At 41.4% G+C, this 24,753-nt stretch overlaps 1 protein-coding gene across 4 annotated transcripts in view; it reads left to right on the top strand.

Annotated features, from left to right (window-relative positions):
- evlb (Enah/Vasp-like b) overlaps positions 1-24,753 on the top strand; it is a 92,327-nt gene that overhangs the window by 28,927 nt on the left and 38,647 nt on the right. The gene's annotated exons all lie outside the window — the stretch shown is intronic.

The following is a 24,753-nucleotide window of genomic DNA, read 5'->3' as shown; positions in this document are numbered from 1 at the left end:
TTTGGACAGAGGCGACTGACAGTGCCACAGTTGTTATATTTACCATCCAGGCATCTGCAGCCCCTCTTATTGGGCGCCTGCATGGCTCTTTTGTTCTCAGTGTTTGCACTTCTCTCTTACTTTCTCTCCGATCAGTGGTGAAAAGTGCGTCGGGGTTGGCTTGTTGCATCCACAGCCCGACAGCTGCCGTCATGCTCGCAGAGCACCCGAGGACGCATGCTCAGAACAGCAACAGCTTCCCCGTTCTTTGTCTTGTTGGAGAAACGCGACTGTGTTGGATGGAGCTGTTGCACTCGGGAGAAAGGGAACTCAATAAATGCTTTGAGACCAAGAAAAGACACAGGCACAATGATTTCAGGCATCTGTTCTTGCATCCATCACAATCCACGCTCTCATCAATTTTTTCCCCATCCATAGCTTGAGACGTCCTCGTAATCTCATATGCGATACATTTGACGATTCCTCCTCTAACAGCTCTGATTAGTGCAGCTTTAAGGGACTCAGCCCGAGTTTTGCCACACTAAGCAGCTTTCGGTTTGGCCAGGCCTGCAGGTCGGTGGAGCGGCGATGCTGGGTTACAGCGTATTACTATCGCAGCCTGGCCGAGCTCCCCGATGGCGTCACGAGAGTCTGAGTCTGTTCACAGCAGAAGAAAAGAAATAATATGGAGCTGCAAGAGGGGGGCATGTAAAGAACAGAGCCGGGGCTTAACCTAATGCTTTGTTTTATCCGTGATCCAGGCGACATTTCATCATATTTCTGATGATTACATCCCTGCTGTAGATCGGATCCCATCAACTGAGTTTAGGAAGCCAGAGAGGGGGGATTTTCACACAATAAGACAATAAAACCAGGGTTTGGTCAACTGGAATTTGACATCAATGGTCTTCTGTAAAGAGTTCCCATGAGCAAATATTAGAAAGCGTCAGCAAATATCGCTGTTTGATGTGTCTTTATGAACTGAAGCTTTAATGAAAAACCAGTCTCCTGCTGTGCTCCACACCTCTCCTCCGCTGAAAGAGACGCACACGGATTAAAAAGCTTTAAAGTGTGGCGTGTTTTCAGAAAACCAATTCAAGAAATCACAGCTCACAAATTAGATTTTTTGCAGTGAAAGTACTCGCTCGGGGCAGACGATTTGATGCAAATCCACATTCGCTAACAGACTGCTGCTTGCTGCTGAAGTTTGAGTCGAACCAGTGACCCGTTTCGCAGGGAAATATAAAAGATGCGATGGACGGCACGGCAGTATCTGTAGTTATATTATTCATAAGTTACGCTTATTAGAGCTGAGTGAGGGAGAAGAAGAAGGGATGACGGAAATGAAAGGGGAAGGAAAGATGAATGAGAGGGGGAGGGATGGTGAGAAAAGCTAAGCTAAGCAGAATGGAGAGAGAACAGTTTGTGTCAGATGGATGGAGGTGGAATTAAAGGAGAAAGTGAAATGTGAAGTGGTTCATGTCTTGGAAAAACCTTTTTCTGAGGCGTTGCCTCAATTAGTACCCGGCTGTGCGCCATGGTAACCACAGGATAGACACATAATAACCATGACAACCAGTGCACTAGACCACAGCGGCACATATGGTGCACGTATGCACAGAAATCCACAGCCGTACATGCAGACAGCAAGAGGCCCGGATGAAGGAAATATAAGACATTGAGGTTTATGAGCTAGAACAGGGGTTGGCAACCCAAAATGTTGAAAGAGCCATATTGGACTAAAAACACAAAAAACAAATATGTCTGGAGCCGCAAAAAATGAAAAGTCTTGTATAAGCCTTAGAATGAAGGCAAACACATGCTGCATGTATCTATATTAGTTATTACTGCGGGAAGATTTTTTTTTCATTATGCACAAAAAAGTTGAGATGTCGAGAAAAAAGTCAAAATTTCGAGAAAAAAAGTCTAAATGTCAAGATTAATGTTGAAGTACAATCTTGAGAAAAAAGTTGAAATGTCGAGAAAAAAGTCCAAATTTCGAGAAAAAAGTCAAAATGTTGAGAAAAAAGTCAAAATGTCGAGATTAAAAAGGAAAGGAAAAAGGAAGAAAAAAAGAGGAAAAAAAGGGAAAAAATAAGAAAAAGAAAAAAAAGAAGAAAAAAAGAGAAAAAAAGAGAAAAAAAGGAAAAAAAGAAGAAAAAAAGGTAAAACATTTTTGAAAAATCTCCAGGAGCCACTAGGGCGGCGCTAGAGATCCGCATGCGGCTCTAGAGCCGCGGGTTGCCGACCCCTGAGCTAGGAGGAGCAGCGGCTGGTGGTTGCAGCAGAGCATGACGCTTAAAACCATGATCTTAATCAAGGTAGACGCATCAAGCTCATTGTTACCTTACAAATAAGCCCTTACGTTGAGATCTACTGATTCTGATTAGTTTAATAAAGTAGAAAAAATCCTAGTACCTCGGTTGAGCATAATTCCTTGTAAAAAAAATCACAATTTTTCAAGAAACTATTCTTGTCTTTGACTTGCCTTTTCATCTGAGACCTTTTAAATATATTGACACGTAAAATTAGAGATCTACCAACCTGCCAATTTTGAGTTGGGATCCTGTTCCGGTCCTGTTGTATATCTCTGGATAACAGATATTGATCAAACTAGGTTGTTGTTGCTGTTGTTTTTAAAGTCAATCGTTGCGATAAAAGTGCAGAAGCTGCAGAAAAAAAAAGATCAATGTGGGCCGACACGTCCCATAGGTTGAAAACATCAATATTTCATCTGAACCGTTTCAATCAAGTAGAGCAACAACAAAAACGTAAAAGTTTGAATTTAGACTGACATTTTTTGATCATTTTAGTATTTGACACCAATAATTGGTTAGATCAGTTGCATCTCTGTTAGATTATATCTCATATAAAGGAAGAGTTTAAATGCTTGGTTTTATGCAAAATTACAAGAAACCTTCTTTGTTGTATTCAGTGATTTTGACATTTCAAATTGTGTGAATTTGCTCCCATTTTAGTCAGGATTCCTGTAATGAGCAGGTGCGGACTGAGCTACCATTTGGATAAAACATGTGCACGCGCAGTTTCTTCATCAAGTGAATAAATTAATGACATTTGTCATAAGTTGCAGCCTGACATGTTGAGCTCCACCTCCGTTGATAACACAGCATTAATGAAGTGATGTAACCGTGTAGAAATATCATGGATAATGTTTGGAGAAGTATTTTGCATCTGTAAAGCCGCTCACGTACTTCCTTCACCACTGATGTCACAGGCTACAGAATCAACGGCACCGTTGAAGGGTTGATCGAACAAGGATGTGTTTCTTCAAGCGTCGATTATGTTTTTTTTCAGAGAAGTTGGTTAAAGGCCTCAGTAATGTTTGCTGAGCGCGAGGAGTTTGCTGAGATCTGCCGTTTATTGTGTGATGTGTGTCATTCAAGTGCAACCAGCAGAGGTCAACACAGAGAAGACAGTTTCTACACTGCAAAAACAGCCCCTGTAGAAATAGGCTTAATATCCATAAATATAGTCAAAATTGCCTTATTTTTTAAAATATTTTATTTTTATTTAGTTTTTCAACAAAAACAAAACATAAGACAGACAGGGTCAGAAATGCATATTGTAGAAACCAGATTGAATGGGTGCAGGTTACATTTTTATCAAAATATATTGGGTCCTTAGTGTCCATTTGTGCCGATTGGGGTGCTAGAGGATTTTAGATCCTTTACTCTGTTTCTTGTAGATCCTAAGCGTTCTATAGGGAGATGGAAGATGTCTCCCATTCTTACATAACTCAAAAGTCCATTCTTTTTGTGCAGAGGGGAAATACAAAAACAATGGCATATTTCTTCTACCAAACACATACAGAAAATCATTTTAGGTTCAAATAGGACTTCCATTTTTGCCAGTATTTTTCACCTTTCTTGGTAGCATGTCTCAAAGAAAAAGTCAATCGTTCCATATTGTAGATGTCATTAACTATTTCAATCCATTCAAGGATTGTAGGAGATTCAAAATTGCCTTATTTTAAGCAAAAATATTTGTCTTTTTTTTATCTATTAAGCCACGAAGGAGGAAAAAAACTGCATTTCCAACCTTTGTGTTGTTGTTTGTGCAACTGGAGTATTTGAGTTTGATGCATTAACCATAAACATGACTCCAAGGTGCAGTTTGAACCCACTTGTGTCTTGTTTCGGTGGAACTGTGGCTGCAGACTATTTCCATCATGGAACTGAAGTCCACAAAAGCTCGAAACCACAAACTCAATCATATGTAACCAATCCAACGCATCAAATCCTTCAGCGTAGCTCCTAAGCTTTGACTTCACCTTGGTATGATCGTTCTTATTGGAGGCATTTACGTTTTACTTTGTGCCGAGGTTTCATGTCCCTTAGTTCTTGTCCTGGTCTCTGCTCTCACACTTGTTGTATATTATGTATATTGATGTATTCAATAATTTTCCATATCTGCTTTATTGCATTCAGGGTCTCAGGCGAGCTGGAGCCGATACAAGTTGGCATCAGGCGAGCGGTACTCTAGTTAAACACAATCCAATTCCCCAAAGAGCTGCTTGGATTTGCATAGTTCTCTGTCTCTTCTAGCAGGCAGCTAAATGAAACTGTGATTGAAAGTCACAGTTTATAAAGAAGACTGAAGTCTTGTTTTCACTGAAGCGTTTCCAGTGTTAGTTTGGTTCTGATGCTGAACTTAGAACCAACTCTTTGTTCTTTGTTGGCTCTTTTATTTTTGCTCCAGCCACAAAGACGTTGCCTCTTCGGTGCTAAGAAAGCTCGAGTTACTGCAGCTCCGAAACTCTGCCAGGGTACATGTGGGAACCGGTTACAACAGGGGGTTTATTCAGGATTAACATCACCAATCAAAACAAGGAGACAGCCTTTAATAAGTCATGTTTATGTTGACGTGGTAAAGATAAAACTAACCATATGAGGCATAACCAGAGCTGGGTAGAGTAGCCAAAAAATTGTACTCAAGTAAAAGTACTGTTACTGCAGAATAATATGACTCAAGTAGAAGTAAAAAGTAGTCATCCAAAAAATTACTTGAGTAAAAGTAAAAAAGTACTTGGTGAAAAAACTACTCAAGTACTGAGTAACTGTTGAGTAACGTCTGATTTATTTTTTTAACACAACCATTCAAACAGACAAAAGTACAAAATAATCATCTTCAGGCAAATTAAATCAATAATATAATAAAATAAATTAAAATTAATAAAAAATAGCTTAAATTAAAATAATCTTAAAGTAAATTCAAGTACTTTAATAAATGATAAAATAAATAAAATAATAACAGAATAAAAAAATAAATTAAGCACAAGTAGCACAAAATTTCAAGCCTTTGTACTTTTCTTTTTTAACCAAGCAGAACTAGAACAAGCCCATGAACTCATAGAAACTCTGTGTGTGTTTGAGTCTGTGTATATGTGACAAAACATGCAAAAACAAACATTTTTCCCAAAGAATCACCCAGTGATGTCATGAGATTGACGCGTACGCAGATAAAAGGGATAAAAGAAAAGTAACAGCTCAACGTAGCCTAATGTAGCGGAGTAAGAGGAACAGTTTCTTCTTCACAAATCTACTCAAGTAAAAGTAAAAGTATAGTGATTCAAAACTACTCCTAAAAGTACAAAATTTCCCAAAACTTACTCAAGTAAATGTAACTCGTTACTACCCAGCTCTGGGCATAACTGGCAGGTTTCTGGAGGAGCAGGGAGTTTTCATGTTGTGGTGACTTTTCTAATAAACGACATCACTTATCTATTCAGAAGCCTAAAATGACTTAGTTCAAAGGTCGTTGGAGGCTGATGGCTGCTCCTCCTGAGTCTGGCTCTGCCGGGGGTTTCCTCTTGTTAAAAGTGAGACTTTTCTTCCTACGGTCGCCTTGTGCTTATCTGATACGCTAGTTTAGTTTAGATAGGGCCAATCCCAATACACAACCAACTTTCTACCACTAGCCCTCCCTCACTACCACTACCCCTAAAAAAGAAGCCACAGATTTTAGGGCACTGTCCCAATACACCCACTACTCCTACTTTTCAGCACCGCCCCTAAATTTTGCTTGCTACGTCACTGCGTGGTTTACGTTCGGGTACGCAAGCGTAGTTGCGTTTGCACAAACGTCACACCATATCAGGAAGCCGAGAGCTAAAAGCTGTTTTAATTTCCGCTGTAGCCCTGTTAATATGCCACTTTATTAAGTTTTAATATTTTTTCAGGCGTAAAAGTAACCGTTAAGATCCCCAACCTGGGCTCAGTTTATCCAAATAACGCCTGTTAAGAAATTTGACCTGATGTTTTCAGAGAAGAGCCGCCGGCCCGGGAGCAGCAGCAGCTCACGGCCGGGTCAACCTGCGCCCTCGTTCTGGGGAGAAACCTGCAGCTCTGTGGAGAATTACCGCTGGCTGAAATAAATCATTTAGGAAAATAAATGTTGGTTTAATAGATGAAATCTAACAGTTGTAGCTACGCCTGTTAAGAAATTTGCTCCGAAAATTTCAGGATCAAAACTGCCTGTTGTTCGGGAGCTGATTTATGGTTCCGCGTTAAATCGACGCAGAGCGTACGGCGTAGGTTACGGCGTAGGGTATGGCGTACGGCGCGCGTCGCTGCGTAACCTACGCCGTAGGCTCTGCGTTGGTGTAACACTGAACCATAAATCAGCCATTATTCTGGCGAGTTTTGAAAAAGACTTCGCAACAACGGGCAAGCGAGTGATTATATACATTCACTGAGTGAATATTATGAAAGTAAAATATATATTTCTCGCTAGAAATGTAATCAAAACGCATTTTTATGCAGAAACTATTGTTCTCAAACTGTTGATTTTATTCACAAAAAAATAAGAAATGTCCGCCATGTTTTTTTTTTTGATTCAGTCCGCAAATGACGACGAAAAGCATTCTGGGAAATGTATCTGGCCCTAGTTCAGCTAGGGTGCATCTGAAAACCCTCGCTCCCTAGGGCCAGATTCATAGCCACTCCCCCTTGTTTAAGCCACTACCACTAGGTGAAAAGAGGAATTGGGACACCACTACCCTCACGGGAACGCGCAAAATGTAGGGGTAGGGCTGAAAAGTAGGGGTAGTGAGGGTATTGGGACAGGGCCTTAGTCTAATATTTGGAGCCACACTTACCAGAGTTCTTAGTATCAGGCTCCCATCGTTTACCTTAAATGGCCCAGTTCACGTTAGATCATGTGGTGTCCGATCCGTTAAACTGATGGTAGTAAAGGCTTAGACAGGTCAGAAATATACCGATGGCCTTCTTCCTCTGAAAGCATCATTCAGGTTTTCTGGTCCGGACTTAGCATCGCTCTCCATCACTGTGGGATGTCAGTTATCTTGGGATGTTCTGCCCTTCAGCTCACCCTCCTCGTTCACCTAGAAAGCTTTTAAACCCAAAAAGCTGCCGTAATGTACAGTAAGCCGATGACTGTGTCTTGAGACGTTAGAGAGGCTTTTATGTTTCTTTCAGAATTCCCAGAGGAAACCACGTGGTTGTATAATTTCGCCAAACTGGTCGCAGTACGATAGATGAAAGACGAAGGCCAGCACACATGCCTGTCATACGCGAGGAAGCGCTGCTGGAAGGCGAGCGTTCTAGGTCATTGAATCCGCTGACTGACGGTCTGCAGCACTATCGGGAAGAATGCACCGCTTCTTTTTTAGAGCAGCATGACTCAGCAAATTACAGATGTCTGAGAGTGGGTTTTATACAGTACTCGAGTTGTAAAAAGAAATCAGGGGGGATGGTGGATTTTATCATATGGGGACAGAAAATTTGTGCTGATTACAAATAATATAATATATTATAAATAATAGCAGTGACCAAAACACCTGCAGAAATACTGCAGGAATGACAAAGCAGCAGTTAAATGCAGCCTTCTGTAAGCTTTAAATATCCACTAGGCTTACGTTTTCTGAACTTATCAATATGACTCTGTCCTTCACAGGATAAGTAAAATGGATCACTGCAAAAACTCAAAATCTTAACAAGAATATTTGTCTTATTTCTAGTTAATATGTCTCATTTTAGTAAAAAAAATCTCATTACACTTAAAACAAGACTCATCACTGGAAAAAACAACAATTTTCACCTGTTTCAAGTAGATTTTCACTTGGAATAAGTAGAAAAATCTTCCAGTGGAACACGATTCTTTTGCTTGTAATAATAAGATAAATCTTGTCCCACTGGCAGATTTTCCTACTTATTTCAAGTGAAAATTTACTTGAAACAGGTGAGAATTGTAACATTTTTCTGGTGTTATTTTTCTGGTGATGACTCTAAATGTTGAAATAGAAGTAAAACCACATTCATTGATGAAATTACATAAGGGATGGAAAAGGGGGGATGGCAGTTTTACAGGGGGGACGATTTGGACCATTTTTATTTCAGGGGGGGATGCCATCCCCCCTCATCCCCCCTTAACTCCAGTACTGGTTTTATATACCAAGAGGTGCAAATGGATCCTCAATGGAAAGCACTTGACCTACAGTAACGGCTTTCAGAAAAAGCTTAAATGGATCATAGCTGTTCGGCGTGTGAGTGTCTGCAATAAGGAGCAGAAGTTAACGGCACCACGAGGAAGCAGCAGCTCCGGGGAATCTCTTCACTTTCTTATGCCTGACATTTGATAATGAATGTTTCTTTAAGCTGCTCTGGCCTCGCTGCTGGGAAGTACCAGCTCTTTCCTAATGGAGAAGCCTGCACTTTTCAAACCCACCCCTGCAGTTTGCTGAGTTGCACATCATTTCTGTGTCCCTCTTGAATCTCCTTCCTACGGTATACTTGGTGCGTGAGTTTTATTCCTCATATTCTTGCTTGCTTCCCCTCCCTCTCGTCGTCGAGAAAGGTGCTTCTGCTTATCCATCTGATTCATTGACTTATGCCAGGTTGATTGGGAGCATATTACTGTGTTTATGCTGGTGCACGGCTTGAGTTGGACAGACGACAGCCAGAGGCTTCGTAAACCAATCCAGAAAGTGCTTATTAAGTCAAGATCGAGATTCCCCTGAATAGCAGGTTTATGTTGAGAAATGAAGGTGTAGTGTGTAACGAAGCATAGCAGGAACTAGGGATGGGCGGTATGGACTAAAAAATGTATCACGATAATTTCTGGCATTTATCCCGATAACGATAAAAATGACGATAAAAAAATACCAATTCAACTCCACCTTTGTAACTATAAATCTATCACCACATTCAGTCTTTGTAGCCCCCAAAACACTGCTCTAAAAGATACTAAATGCTACTAAACGTCATTAATGAGAATTTATCGTTCGTTCGTTCGTTCGTTCGTTCGTTCGTTCGTTCGTTCGTTCGTTCGTTCGTTCGTTTTTCTGTCTTTCTTTCTGTCTTTCTTTCTTTCTTTCTTTCTTTCTTTCTTTCTTTCTGGCTCATTTCCCTCCTTCCTTCCTTCCTTCCTTCCTTCCTTCCTTCCTTCCTTCCTTCCTTCCTTCCTTCCTTCCTTCCTTCCTTCCTTCCTTCCTTCCTTCCTTCCTTCCTTCCTTCCTTCCTTCCTTCCTTCCTTCCTTCCTTCACGTACATTGTGCGTGGATTTAACGCAGAACCATAAATCATCTTTACACAAAAACGTCATCAAGGGGAATTTATCGTTTTTACTGCGAGATGACAAATTCTTACCGTGGGGAATTTTTTTGACGGTTTATCGTGAACGGAAAAATATCGCCCATTCCTAGCGGGAACAGACCGGAGCATTTAAGTCGCCTGAAAATCCAGCTTTGACAGTCTTTGTCTTGACAGACTTCCTCGATCTGTCTCACCGAATCTGTGAAAACACTGGATCGAGAGGAAAAAGTGGGTTATGAAGAATACAGTGTAAATAATGCAACACAGATTTACGTCAGCCAAAATCAGTGGAAGTGCTGCTGTGACACAAAGAGCTCAGATCTGAAATCTGAAAGACTGTTGCAGATGGAAAGAACTGGATGTGCATAGTCTGGGTCTTTTATTGCATCCATCCATCCATCCATCCATCCATCCATCCATCCATCCATCCATCCATCCATCCATCCATCCATCCATCCATCCATCCATCCATCCATCCATCCATCCATCCATCCATCCATCCATCCATCCATCCATCCATCCATCCATCGGCTTGGATACGGTCTGACAACCTGGACCAAACCTTCGTTCCATTGACCTAGGGACAGACTGGACCTTAACAACGGACCGAGTGTCCCGTCCTCTTGCAGACTGTCTCGACAGAAGGTCCCCCTTCTTAAACTGTCAAAAATGTAAAACTAGATTAGGAACAAGATTGCACTGTCTTTGGGAATGTGAGAAGATTCAAAGTACTGGCGAACTGTATGTGTCGAGGTTAGTGGGATATAGGGATGGGCGGTATGGACTAAAAATGTATCACGATAATTTCTGGCATTTATCCCGATAACGATAAAAATGACGATAAAAAAAATACCAATTCAACTCCACCTTTGTAACTATAAATCTATCTCGCTCTCAGATCCGCCATGTTTGTTACACAAAAACGTCATCAACAGGAATTTATCCTTCTTTCTTTCTTTCTTTCTTTCTTTCTTTCTTTCTTTCTTTCTTTCTTTCTTTCTTTCTTTCTTTCTTTCTTTCTTTCTTTCTGACTCATATCTTCGTTCGCTCGTTCGTTCGTTCGTTCGTTCGTTCCTTCCTTCCTTCCTTCCTTCCTTCCTTCCTTCCTTCCTTCCTTCCTTCCTTCCTTCCTTCCTTCCTTCCTTCCTTCCTTCCTTCCTTCCTTCCTTCCTTCCTTCCTTCCTTCCTTCCTTCCTTCCTTCCTTCCTTCCTTCCTTCCTTCCCGTACGTTGTGCGTGGATTTAACACAGAACCATAAATCCGGCTTTACACAAAAACGTCATCAACGGGAATTTATCGTTTTTTTACCGCGAGATGACAAATTCTTACCGTGGGGAATTTTTTTGACGGTATATCGTGAACGGTAAAATATCGCCCATTCCTACCCGCCATCCCAGTCCGCCAATCCAGCAGCGCTCCCCTCGATGTCCATGCAACGTTGCAGAGAGGTGTCAATGAAGTCAAAAAGGCCTGTTGATGAGGAGCTTGTTGACTTCCTCCTTGAGCCCTGGTTACGGCTGAGCCCGCTGAGTCCACACTCCCAGCTTCTTCTGAGCAGGATGTGTTGATCTTTTACAATCAGAAAAGAAAATGTTTCAAAGGTCTCCTACTCAGATTCCACTCAGGTGGCAGCAGATGAACTTGTGTGTTCGGAGCCTGTGAGGGATCTCTTCATGGTGTTTCCCGTCTGCCGATACTTCCACGTTATGTCAGAGGATTTGGACGTCTTTGCAGAGACATAAAGGACCATTCAAAGTCTAAATCCCCCCCCACCGCCGTCGCTGAAACTCTCACAGAGACGGCTCAGAGTAGAAAATAACTTTAAGCCAAGCAGACACAGATACAATTCTGCTTAATTTCTATTGTGGCAACTGGCGTCTAGCCTCGGAGGGAAGGGGGGGGGGGATTAGTCAGGGGCATGCAGGACTATGGGAGGACAGCATATTACTAACGGGACTGTCGTTCTTATAATTGCACGTCTGGTTTTGAAACCAGATGGAGCTGAATACTCCCAACACACCGCTTGAACTCTGTTAATACCACAACGTGAGCTTTGCTTCCGCCGTGATAAATGATGCATGCACGTGTTGGTCCAACAGGAGAGCCGAGATAACCTCATCCCAGACCCAACCTCCCAACAACGCTTCCCAGATGCTCAGCATCAACTCTCAGGGGTAAAGAAACTCTTAAGGTCTTTACGCAATCATGCGGAGAAACAGTAAAAGGCTCCTCATCCTCGCTGTCTCTTCTCAAGCTTTCAGCTGGAATTAAACCATAAATTCAGACTTGTTTCACGGTGCCAGGATGTTATTTCTCTTGGCTGTCCCTGCTGACCTCTGCGGACCGCCAGAGGCATTTAGTGCTTTATTTGGCATTTCAAAGCAGGAACGCTGAAGACGGTTTAGAGTCTGTACTGTCTTCCGTGTAGGGACAGCGGTTAGAAGTCATCTAGTATTTCACAACACTCACATGGGTGCATAGGACCATGCAAGTGCACCGTTGCTGCAGGAGAGACAGTCATTCAAGGAGACGGGGCATTGTGCAGCGTCGTGGCAAAGACAGTGGGGTCCGTAATTACGGAGCGCGCTCTCTCCGGAGGTTCATGTCGCTGTTTTTTATTCATGTCTCGCTGCTCATTCATCTTTTCTTCAGAGCCATATTTTCTAGGCCAAGCGAATATTCCACTCCAGTTGTCATGCCAACAGATTAGCGTGGTCTCGGCAGTCAGCAGGAGTGCGCTTGTGCGATCATCTGAGTGTGCATCTTCTCCGAAGGGCTCTGGCATGCTTTTTTAAACACAAACACACACACTGAGGTTGGAGAGTTGAATATTTTCCTTGTCGTGGCTACTTTTCAAACGACAGAGGAATAAAAAAAAAAAAAAACGCTTCCCTGCATGCATGCGTCAGTGGTCTAAAACTGTGCACAGTTAGATTAACTTACACAATAGCCTGAAAAAAAACTGGGCCACAGAGACAGAGAGGGAGAGATAATTTAACACTCCCGGTCCGCCGAGATGAAGTTTAAAAACTGCCTTTCTATTTCGGTGCTAATTCGCGGTGTCACGTCTGACAGCATTGCCATGAGTCACTGCTGGCGGCGCAGGACTCACGGCCATCTTCTCTGTTCCTGTTTTAGGGTTTGTTTGTTAGTTTTTGGATACTTTACTGCAAAAGGTGCACGCACGACTTGGAGCCTGCCTCAGCCGGTTATTTTTAGACTTCTCCTTTGTTTTATAGGTGCAGTATGTCTATTGGAGCAGGCAGCCGCTCGAAAAGTCCTTTCCTTTTTTTCTTTTTTCCTGAGTCTTCTGCGTAACTCTCTCTGCTTCATTTCTTTCCACGTCCTCGAACCCACCTTAACCTCAAATATGCAAGCAGACAAGCTGCTTATGTCACCGGCCAACAAACCAGCCACAGTTTACTTTGTTCTTTTCTCACAGAATAAAAACAACAGAGGTGTCAAGTAACAAAGTACAAATACTTCGTTACCTTACTTAAAGGAGCTTGAGGCAGGATTGAGGCAGGATTTATGAAAAAAATTTGTATACATTTTAAGTTTTCTAGTAATAATGTCAGATGAAGCGTTCCAAACCCAAAAGAATGTTTCCTCTAGTGCAGGGGTTCTTAACCTTTCTGACCTTGGGGCCCAATTTTTTCAGTACAGAGTGGCCCGGGGCCCATTAAATATTAACACTTTATAGCAGGGGTATTCAACTAAAACTGAAGCGAAGGTCCAGAACATTATAATATATATATGTGTGTGTGTGTGTGTGTGTGTGTGTGTGTGTGTGTGTGTGTGTGTGTGTGTGTGTGTGTGTGTGTGTGTGTGTGTGTGTGTGTGTGTGTGTGTGTGTGTGTGTGTGTGTGTGTGTATGTATGCATGTATGTATATATATATATATATATATATATATATATATATATATATATATATATATATATATGTATGTGTGTGTGTGTGTGTGTATATATATATGTACTAACAACTATTTTAATAGTCGACTAGTCACCGACTATTGAAACGATTAGTCGACTAATCGGATAATTAGTAATTTTTTCTTAAATTTAGTATGTTGCTTTAATTATGTGGCAAATGATAATAAACACGAGAAAGATGGGTGCTGATCATGGCTTACAGCTTAAGAAAACTCAAATATCCTATCTCAAAAAAATTGAATATTCTGGGAATCTTAAATTGTAAGCCATAATCAGCAACATTAAAATAATAAAAGGCTTGCAATATTTCAGTTGATTTGTAATGAATCCAGAGTGTATGGTATTTTTGTTTTTTTAATTGCATTACAGAAAATAAAGAACTTTATCACAATATTCTAATTTTCTGAGACAGTCCTGTAGATATTTTATTCAACTTTGCTGCTGTTCATACAAAAAGTTAATAAAATGTCCTATCTAAAACCAAGGACAGGCACAGTGATCAGTCAGTATAGACATAAATCCATAAATAAATAAATCTCTGTCCATTATTTTTAATTTTTTAGGGACAGGCAAATGTGTTATATAAAAAATAAAATAAAACAGCTCATATTTTTTCTCCATCAAGTGGGTTCTGGATGGCAGGACGTGCTCTGGGTTGAACTGCTGCTTTGCAAACCTTGCAAGTCATCTTTTTATTTACCGTATCGAGGCTAAAAGGCTCCAAAAGTTTTGTTACATGCAGCTGCTGGACAGGACGCCGTCATTATTGTTTACCCGCTACCGCTCGGCAGAGACGCTATCGCGCATGCGCGACTCTCTGCAGAGATTGTATTGAAGTGAGATGCCTTACTCCGTTGGAAAAACACGTCTGGGGACAATTGTCGACAATGGAATTCATTGTTGCTATGCAGTCCCGCGGCCCTCGCGGCCCACATGTACGAAACAGAATTCTTTTTGCGGCCCTCTAGGTGGTGCTCGCGGCCCAAACATGGGCCGCGGCCCTATGGTTAAGAATCACTGCTCTAGTGTATCTCTCCTTTGCCTTGAACAGGCTGTGTGCTGCAAAATGTGCTGCAATTCGGTCCCGAATTTCCCGCGCTGTCCTGCGGAGGATGTGACGTCACATGACGCTGCATGCACGTTCTCCCCGTTCTCCCGTGCCGGCTTCGCTGTTGGCTGCAGTACCCCCAACGGCCGTCGTGGTGAAGGGTGGCACTAGAGAGTCTCATTTCTTAAAAGGAGCCTCATGCTCCTTTAAGTAGAAATTTTGGTTATCTATACTTCACTGGAGTAATTATTTTTCAGACGACTTTTTACTTTTACTTCTTACATTTTCACGCAATTATCTGTACTTTTTACTCCTTACATTTTAAAAACAGCATCGTTACTCTATTTCATTTCGGCCTTTAAAAAAAAACTATCCAGTTGAATTGTGAATTTGGTTGTGGTTGTGACACAATGAAGAATGTTCTTGTCCAGTTTTGTTCTTACATCCGTTCCCTCAGATTCCTGCAACTAAACTTGGATGTACATTCCAATAAAGGTTAGAATTAATGATAACATGCCTCTGAAGTTTGACTTTTTGCACCATTACAATACTTATAGGCAACTAGTCATCATATCTCCTGCTCTCTGAAACACATGTTAATGCTCAATAGTACACATATATGGTTCTTTAATATATTTGCATTATACTAAGATGCATTCATTTTCAATGGCTTTTGTCCTTAATGGATTTTTTCCCCCTTACATTACTTTTACTTTTATACTTTAAGTAGTTTTGAAACCAGTACTTTTATACTTTTACTTGAGTAAAAAACTTGAGTTGATACTTCAACTTCTACAGGAGTATTTTTAAACTGTAGTATCTATACTTCTACCTGAGTAATGAATGTGAATACTTTTGACACCTCTGAAAAACAATAAAACATAAACGTACCCACCAAAGCTTGCAGAGGGTTAACATCAAAATGACGAGTTTGTTAAACTTAGGGCTGTGCGATTAATCGATTTTATTTTTTAATAAATATTTTATTTAATCGGATTTATTAATCACAATCGATGTTAAAAAAAGGAAAATCGGAAAATCGATTTTCCTTTTTCTTTTCCTGGCTGCATTACAGACAGAGCTCGTCTAGTCATCTTTGTTTGGTCAAGAAAATTGTGAATGTTGTCACTTTACTAAACTCAAGGAGGATTTACAGTATCTTTCAATTGCACTTCATTCCCAATAGGGAAATTTGTTTTTGCTATTTTTCTTTAAAAATAAAGATAAAATATTTGAAACAATTTATTCCATTGTCTTTTGTAGTTTTACCCAAAAAATCGAAATCGAAATCGAAAATCGGGTTTTCAGTGAAAAAAATCGGGATTTTATTTTTGTCCAAAATCGCCCAGCCCTAGTTAAACTGTACTTTAACTTTGAAGATGGAGATCCTGAATCACGAAGTCTCCTTGATCAGTAATTGCATTTTATCTTCATTTCAGATGTCTTGCTCTGCTCCACATCTGCTTTACACCATCCCACCTAATGTGAGCGGTAGGACGGGTCAACACAGCTGAGCACATATTCTCACATCGTTCTGTGCAAGCTGAGGTGTCACTGAAGCTCTTAGCTCATGTGACTTGGTCCTGTTGCCTTATAAATCTTTAAGCGGTCACCTGTTCTTCTGCTTCCTTCTGCTTTCATGTGTCTCGCGGCTCATGCTCGCAGATGCACGGCAGCATTTTTCACCGTTCCTCCAGTTTCTGTCCCCGCTGCCACCCGAAGGATCCCCCGTCATCACCCCCCCTGCCGAGGGAAACAGAGAGCATTTTGTGAAGGGCTTAGATAAAGAGACAAACAACTTATGGCGGCGACCGTTCTGCCAGCGAACTCTGGGGATTTGGCCGTTCCCTCCGAGCAGCTGGCCGCAGGCGGGACACAAAGACGCTTTCTGTGATCTGACTTTTTGTTTTTGTGTTGCTACTCGTCGTCAAGTACAAAACGAACATTATCGCATCAAAGCCTTGCAGATACCTATCGCTTTTCTGCACTCTTAATGACCAACGAGGGACTGGAGAGCCTACCGAGCCCGACTCTCACTCCTGGCGACATCAGAAGCATCTCAAATCTAGTGGGAACTACGTTTCTCAACTCATGTTGACTGTATTTGCACTTTGCCAGACGCTGACAAGCCTCCTGTTAACTGTACATGTAATCATGATGCCCACTAGGGCTGGGCGATATGGACCAAAAGTCATATCTCGATATTTTCTAGCTAAATGGCGATACTCGATATATATCGATATTTTTTCTGTGCCATAATTGGGGTTTCCCCCAAAGCATTATAGCATAGCATCTCTGTTAGCTTCATTTTTCTGAGGTAAACCCTTAAAAAAACTGTCAGTTTTAATACAAAGCCTCGTGCCAAATGTCACACAGGTTCCTTTATTAACAGAGGTCTGCACAATATCAAAATGTATAAAACAAATGAAATAAAAATAAACTGCCTGCATATATAGAATAAAAATGCTTCTTGAATAAAATAAAACAAATATCCCTTTCCTGCATAACAATTAAATTAAAATACACTGTGCAATTAATACAATGTAGACAGTAACAGGCAGACTTTTCCACTGAGGTTGACAGTTGTGCAAATAACAAAACATTTGTGCAAATCTCAAATAAAACATTCAAGTCAATTTGTCACAAAATAAGCTATATCAAAATCATTAAAAAAAAAAAAAAAAGAAGCTATATCGATATAAACGATATTGTCTCGTACCATATCGCGTTTGAAAATATATCGATATATATTAAAATCTCGATATATCGCCCAGCCGGAATGCCCACACTGTTTCTGGTGTGTTTGGTCTCAACACACCTGCAGTCCGAGGCTAGTGGGGCTTTTCATTTGATCTGACGGCCACCGAGTGGAAACCATGCCTAATAACTGGATGTAAGAAATGTTAAAACGACTGTATTAGAGTATTTAGAGGGAAACTGAATCACCCTCCTACTCTTCCTCCAGCTCCACCTTTCCTCACTTGAACAGTACACCCTTAGCTCTACTAAGTAGAGCTAAATCTAATGTCATCGTGAAAAAAAGTCCTCCTCCCATTCCGTATGAAAGTGATACGTTTTTTTCTTCTTACTTGGTCCAGCTACCTCACTCATTTTTATACCCTTTCTTAGGTTTGAGAGAAAAAACCGAAGGCTGAAAACTGGCTGTAACTCGTGGACAAGCTTGCTAGTTAGTTAGCACTTAGCGCAGTTGTTTGCTCATGCGCAGCGACCTATGACCTCAGACAAAATTCAGATGTCATCTGATTGGCTGCCCTGTATGTCAATCAAAAGACGGGATCGATGATAGGTTGACGTCAATTTTTTTAATGTCACGGGATCTACCAATAATACCTTCGCGATCGACTGGTAGATCGCGATCGATGTATTGAGCACCCCTGCTCTACTTCAACCGCCTCAGTTATTAGACTGAGTCAGGCTAAATTACTGAGAAAGTTGCCCTAATTTTAATCATTACCAGTTTGTGCATCATCCCAACCTGAGCCTTAAATTACAACCTGTACCTAAACCTAAAAAAACAGGGACCACGAATAAAACTCTGGCTCGTCCTGACCAGGTAGGCGGTTGTTATCAGAACAAGCACATTGGACTGAACTGATTCATGTGAATATTATCTTCACTCATGACTGAGCTCAGTCATCTCTCTGCGTTTATGAGGCTCACGCTTTAAGCGCCTCCGGATATGCGATGCGTCAAAGTCAAGTGTGTTACTTCATTGTTTCTTTATCTCTCATCAGTGATCCTTAATGAGGATATGATCCGTGTATTAATCTCCCGCTCGTGTTTCTGCAGCTTCACGGCCAACCCATCAAAGTAAATAGCAAATAAAGGTTCTCACAAAGCTACATTTGCATTTATTCAAGTTTAAACTGCTACGATTGTTCAGTTTAGTCAGCAGATGCTGAATATAATTCTTGGGGAAAGTCATTTTTATAAATTAATCACAAAAATCTCAGACGTGTCTTGACAACCAGTCTAAACTGAGCTGACAACGGTTCAGACAGAGACCCACAACGCACAAATGAATGTAGTGATTATAAAGCTGAAATAACTAAGTCAGTTTCTACTCAAAATTACCAAAGATTAACTATAAATGTTCCCAACGAGTTAAAGTAAATCATTGTATGGTTGGTATGTAGTGACAGTACCGCCTGTAACTCAATTTCTAGCTACATTTCTTTTCTTTCATTTCCTATTTTCTTCACCAAATTTGATCATTTCTTACATTTCTGTAGCCAAACAAAGTAAAGGGATCATTTAGAGATCACAACCAATTACATTTACGTGCTGTTGATGGTGTTTATAACTGCTACGTGCTCTTTTTATGGTTTCTTTTGCCTTTTTTTTGTCATTTTGGCCCCGTTTACACGGAGCAAAAACGGAGGCGTTTTCATACGTTTTGGCCGTTCAACGGAGCTCAAAGTCAGTAAAAAAGATCATTTCTGAAAACTCTTGCCAAAGTGGAGATTTTCAAAAACTCAGTTTTCACGTTTGCGTCTAAACAGAGGAAAACGGAGATTTAGACTCAGAACGTCACATTATGCAACAGAAACGTCACCAGCGTCATGTGTGCGACCTGTGTTTACAATTAGTTTGGCCACCGTCAATATTTTCTTGTATTTTACCTGTTTTATATTCTAAAGTCACACTTAAAAGTAACTCCACTTCTCTGTCACTCCAAACGAAAGACTCTCGTTCCGTCTTGGAAGTAAAGCCTGAATTATGGTCCCGCGTTAAATCAACGCAGAGCCTACGGCGTAGGGTACGCGGCGACGCGCGCCGTACGGTGCGCGTCGCCACGTACCCTACGCCGTAGGCTCTGCGTTGGTGTAACGTGGAACCATAATTCAGCCTTTACTGGAAGTTACACATGTCATTTGTTGATGTTTTTTCCAGGATTCTGATTGGCTGGCATGACGTTAACAGCATATTTATGCGGATTCGCGTAAACGAAGAGATTTTGAAAACGATCTCGTGTAAACGATGGAATTTTTCAAAATGTAGAGGGGGAAATATCAGTTTTTGTAAATACCCGGCTATGTGTAAACGGGGCCTTTGTGACATAGAGATCAACTTATTCATGGGTATCTTGTGTTAGTGGAGAGCGCTTGGATAACAATTTCTAAAAACAGGCCATCAATTATCATGCAAAGCACAGTGAATTGTCTTGTTGCTGAAACGTCGTAAATCCCTCTCTCCTCTGACACAGCAGGTAGGAAAGTAAACTTGCCTCGGTGGAAAGTTTTGGGCTCTAATTTAAGAGGTGATGTTGTCCCCTTCGTGTCACTTTAAAGTCCAAATAAAGGAGAGTTATTGTCTCTGGACCTGTCAGATAACACCTTGTTTGGCTTTTATTTACCTATCTCGTCTGCTTCATAATGTAAAACTTTAGCATAAAGCCGACCGTGCATGTAAATGAAGCACGATACAGGCTGTTTGAAGGTCCCATGGTAGGAGAAGTGACCTTTCCATGTCTTTATTGTTATGCAGGCTTAGTCACTATATAAGTACTTGCCATAGAATGATTTGTCAGAGCTTCTGCGAGCTTATGTCCTCTAAGCCACATAAGCTAAGAGTATTACCTTGTTTTCAACCTTGGTGGACTCATCAGAGTAAATCGTGTTGATGTGCCGAGCAGTTTTAACATTTGCACTCTGATGTCTTTCACTGCTTCACCAAACTGCCCTGAAGCTGAGAGAGGAGTCTGTGTCATCCTGTGGCTTTAATCAGCACACGCAACCATTCCTTACTGATGGAGAGAAACCTCCCGGTACGCCGTGACACACGGGATCTCAGTGCAGCAGCATTTCTAGGGGTAACGGTCTTGCCTCGCGTCCATTTCTAACAGACTCAGATGGGTCTGTGCTTCAGTGCATGGCACTTTGCTTCATGGTGTGAAGCCATTAAGTCCTGTTAAGTGACAAAGTCACACATCCATCTGAGTCCTTCCAAGACCAGTGGCGATGGATCTGCAGAACCTCTTAAATTCTGTCACATTTTTTTTTCTTTTCTGCAGCCACTTTACTCGTCATTATTTATACCTTAAAACAGTGATTCCCAACCTGTGGTCCGCGGCCCCCTGGTGGTCCGCAGAGGTATTGCAAGTGGGCCGCCAAATCATTTCCAAAAAAGTATATTTTTTTGGGGGGGGGGGTATAATTATATAAAAATATACATAATAATGTTTTAAATGTTAAAACTCAGTTATGTTTAAAATGATATTAAAAATGTTTAAATATTATTTTCATTATTTTGTTTTGTTTTCCTTCAAGTATTAGGCCCCGTTTACACGGAGCAAAAAAACTGAGGCGTTTTCATGCGTTTTGGCGGTTCGTTTACACGAAAACGGAGCTCAAAGTCACCAAAAACTATCATTTCTGAAAACTCCGGCCAAAGTGGAGATTTTCAAAAACTCAGTTTTCACGTTTCCGTCTAAACAGAGGAAAATGGAGATTTAGGCTTCAGAACGTCACATTATGCAACAGAAACGTCACCAGCGTCATGAGTGCGACCTGTGTTTACAATTTGTCTGGCCACCGTCAATATTTTCTTGTATTTTACCTGTTTTATATTTTAAAGTCACACTTAAAAGTAACTCCACTTCTCTGTCACTCCAAACGAAAGACTCTCGTTCCGTCTTGGAAGTAAAGCCTGAATTATGGTCCCGGCTATGTGTAAACGGGGCCTTAGACAAGTGACAAGCAAATGAGCAATAGGAAGTTTTGTTGTTATCGGTCGTACCACTTTGCAGCAGGACTGCATTGCACTTGACTTATTTAGGTTTGATGCTAATACCTGAAACTGGAGTAGGCCTATAAAGATGGATAGCTGGCTAGCAACAGGGGGAATTAAAAAGTTCGGAGGGGGGCCGCGAACATTTTTGAGACATTAAAGTGGGCCCTGAGTTAGAAAAGGTTTGGAACCACTGCCTTAAAATAACACGTAGACATCTCCAACGCATCATCACAACGCAAGTCCCTTTTACTTGGAGCTGGTCAGTGTCCAGTTTCACGGAGGAGCAGTGTTGCACACCCTACATCATGCCCAGAGGAGCCAGCTGTGGATTTATAGTGTTTAAAGTGTTTCCAGTGCAGTTCAGCCAAAAACACACTTTTCAAACAAGTCAACTCCATCCTGGTGCTCCGATAGTCCTCGCCTCAGCTCCAGAACTTTTCATTTCATGTGATATTTTAGTATAAAACATCTGAAAAAAATAAAAATGAATTAAAAAATAAATAGTAATAATAACCACAATCATATGCTGTAATAATGCACCTTTCAATAACCATGACTACCTCATTCTGCTGCACCTTTCACTTTTAAAAAAAATTGTATATATGTTAATAAGAGCTGTCATTTGCCTATTTACTGTACAGTGAGCGAAAATAACAGAGTCAAATTCCCTGTCTTGTTTGACCTGACTTGGCCAAGTAAACATGATTCTGATTCTGATTCTGAAATCTGAGTCACTACGTGTCTTTTTGACATGATACACTTTCTCTATTTTTACTCAAGTGTCAGGGTTTCACATTTCCCCCAGTTTGTGTTTTCAGTTCTGTCTCTCCTGTTTCCCATCTGCCCTGATTGTCCGCACCTGTGTCTCGTTATCCCCTGTGTATATCTGGTCTTGTCTTTCCCTGCTCCCGGTCGGTCCGTAGGCTACTGTTTGCTCCCTCCATGTCAGTGTTGCCAACTTAGCGACTTTGTCGCTAGATTTAGTGACTTTTCAGAACCCTATAGCAACTTTTTTTCAAAAAAGCGACTAGCGACAAATCTAGCAACTTTTTCTGGTGTTATTGGAGACTTATCTGGTGGGCAGAGCAGAGAGGAGACCCTCACCACTCACGCGTCCAGACTGCAAATGAAATGCGCTTGCACAAAGCCGCCGCTGGCTTGCAGAGCGGGATGTAAATGTACGCGTTTCTTTTTTCTTTTGGGTCACTTTGCCGGCCCCAAGCCCGGATAAAAGAAGGAGGAGGGTTGGTTGTAGAGCTAGCAATTTCACCCTACATAACAATCTTTTGATTAAATTTGCTGTTATAATATTTAACAATACAGGACAAACTGATGTGTGTAATGTGGATCTAGACACAGCATTAAAATCATTACATGTTGTTAATGTTGAAATTATTTTTGTACATTTGTAGTTCTAAACATATTTAGGGTGTTTTTTACTCACTTTTGTCTCTCCCACGACGTTATTCCTCTCTCCTACAGCGTCCATTACAGTTATATGCAAATTGCCAATTATGCAAATTAGGTGATGACGTCATTTAGCGACTTCTAGACTTTTGGGACAGCCAATAGTTACTTTCCTTACTGAGGAGTTGGCAACACTGCTCCATGTTCTCCTATAGCTTTGGATCCCTGTTTTTGTTCTGCCTTTTTTGATCCAGCGCTTTTGGTTTTTGTTAAATAAACCCTGTTTTTGGAACTCCTGCTTTTGGGTCCTCAACTAAACCACACTGTGACACCAAGACCTGCTGAGTAAACTATGATGCACAATCTTTATTCCAGCAGAGAGAAGCTCAGACATCACAGTGCGGATCTTTAACTGCCAACATCCAACAGTCAATAATTATCCACCGTCCTGGAATTCTCGCTGTATTTTAAAAAGAACGTATAAAGCAGGGGTGCAGATAACTTGAGGGCCAGTGTCCTGCATGTTTTAGATGTTTCCCTGCTTCAACACACCCTGACAGAGGTTAACAGACCAGGGGCCTCATTTAAAATGGACTGCGTAGGAGTCATACTAAAAGTGCACGTACGCTCAAAAGCCGAAAATGCCGGGCGCAAAAAAAAATCCGGATCAATAAAACCATGTGCACGCAGATTTGCACGCAACGTTCCTTTATGAATCACAGACCTGCGCAGCTGAATCCGCCTCTAATCCCGCCCTCTACACGCCCATAAATGAGCCTACTGAGCATGCGCAGTGGCTTCCTCCAGCCTGTTTGGCGTCAGAATGAATTAGAAGTAGCAGCCACCGTGACACTGACTTTCACGGAGACAGAGATGTTGTAGATGATGTGGAGGACAGGAAAACCACATTATTTGGTGGTCACAGTAAAAGTTAGAATAACTATATAAATAGTATACAATAAAATAAAGCGAGTGAGTGGCAGCACGGCGTTGCTGCGCTAAACGCCGTGAGTTCCCCGGCGCAACAGGGGACACACGTCCCCCCGTCTTTTCAAAATCATGTTTTTTTTCCCCTTACTTCTTACAGTTTAAAAACTAACGGTAGACTCAGCCTTAAATTGCAAGTTATCAAGACACTGTATGAAAGCGATACGAAAACGGCCCCGCAGCCCCGGTTCACCCCCCGCTTCCCCTCCTCTCCCTCAGAGCTGCTCAGGGCGGGTTTATGGTTCTGCGTTCCTTTAACGCAGAGCCTACGGCGTAGGTGCGCGTCGCCGCGTACCCTACGCCGTAGGCTCTGCGTCGTTTTAACGCGGGACCCTAATTTAGGCACCATACACCCGCACCTAAAGGTTTCACGCGCGCGTAAAACTCATAGGCCTATATATGAAAAAAAATCTGAGTCCCTTTAGGGGCTCCGTGGGGCTCCCTAAACGCAGACCCTCATTTGTTCTGTCCTAAAGCGGGTGAAGAAGAGGCTGCAGCTGCAGCAGCACCAGAGTCCTGACTGACTGAGCTTCACACAGAGGAACACGATCAGCGCTATTTTATTTTATTATTTTATTATTTTAAGTCTGATATATGGTGTGATGACATTATTAAGAGTATGACATGAATCTGGCTTCATTTCACCACCTCAATCCCTGCGTCGCCAGTTCCCCGTGTCTTAAGTAAATTCTTACGGGAGGGTCCGAGTTGCCGTAAAGATAAGCAGATTTTTCGGTTAGTTTTTTCTTTTTAGATCCGAGGATTTGCGTAGAATGTGGCTTCCGCAACTTTCAGGCGCTTTTTCTGCGCAAGCAAGCTTTATAAATGAGGCCCCTGTTGATGACATGCTGATGATGACCTTTAATTAGAACCAGGGAACCATCTCACCCACCCATTGGACTGACCCTCTAGCACCGACTATGTGCACCCCTGGTAGTAACTTCATACAGGCATTAAAATAATAAAGTATATATATATATATATATATATATATATATATATATATATATATATAAAGAAAAGTATATCATGTTTTGAATTGCAGACTTGCAAATATTTTTTTTCATCT

Source organism: Cololabis saira, chromosome 18, assembly GCF_033807715.1.
Source record: "Cololabis saira isolate AMF1-May2022 chromosome 18, fColSai1.1, whole genome shotgun sequence".
Taxonomy (NCBI): Eukaryota; Metazoa; Chordata; class Actinopteri; order Beloniformes; family Belonidae; genus Cololabis; species Cololabis saira.
This window is presented reverse-complemented; position numbering and strand designations above follow the sequence as displayed.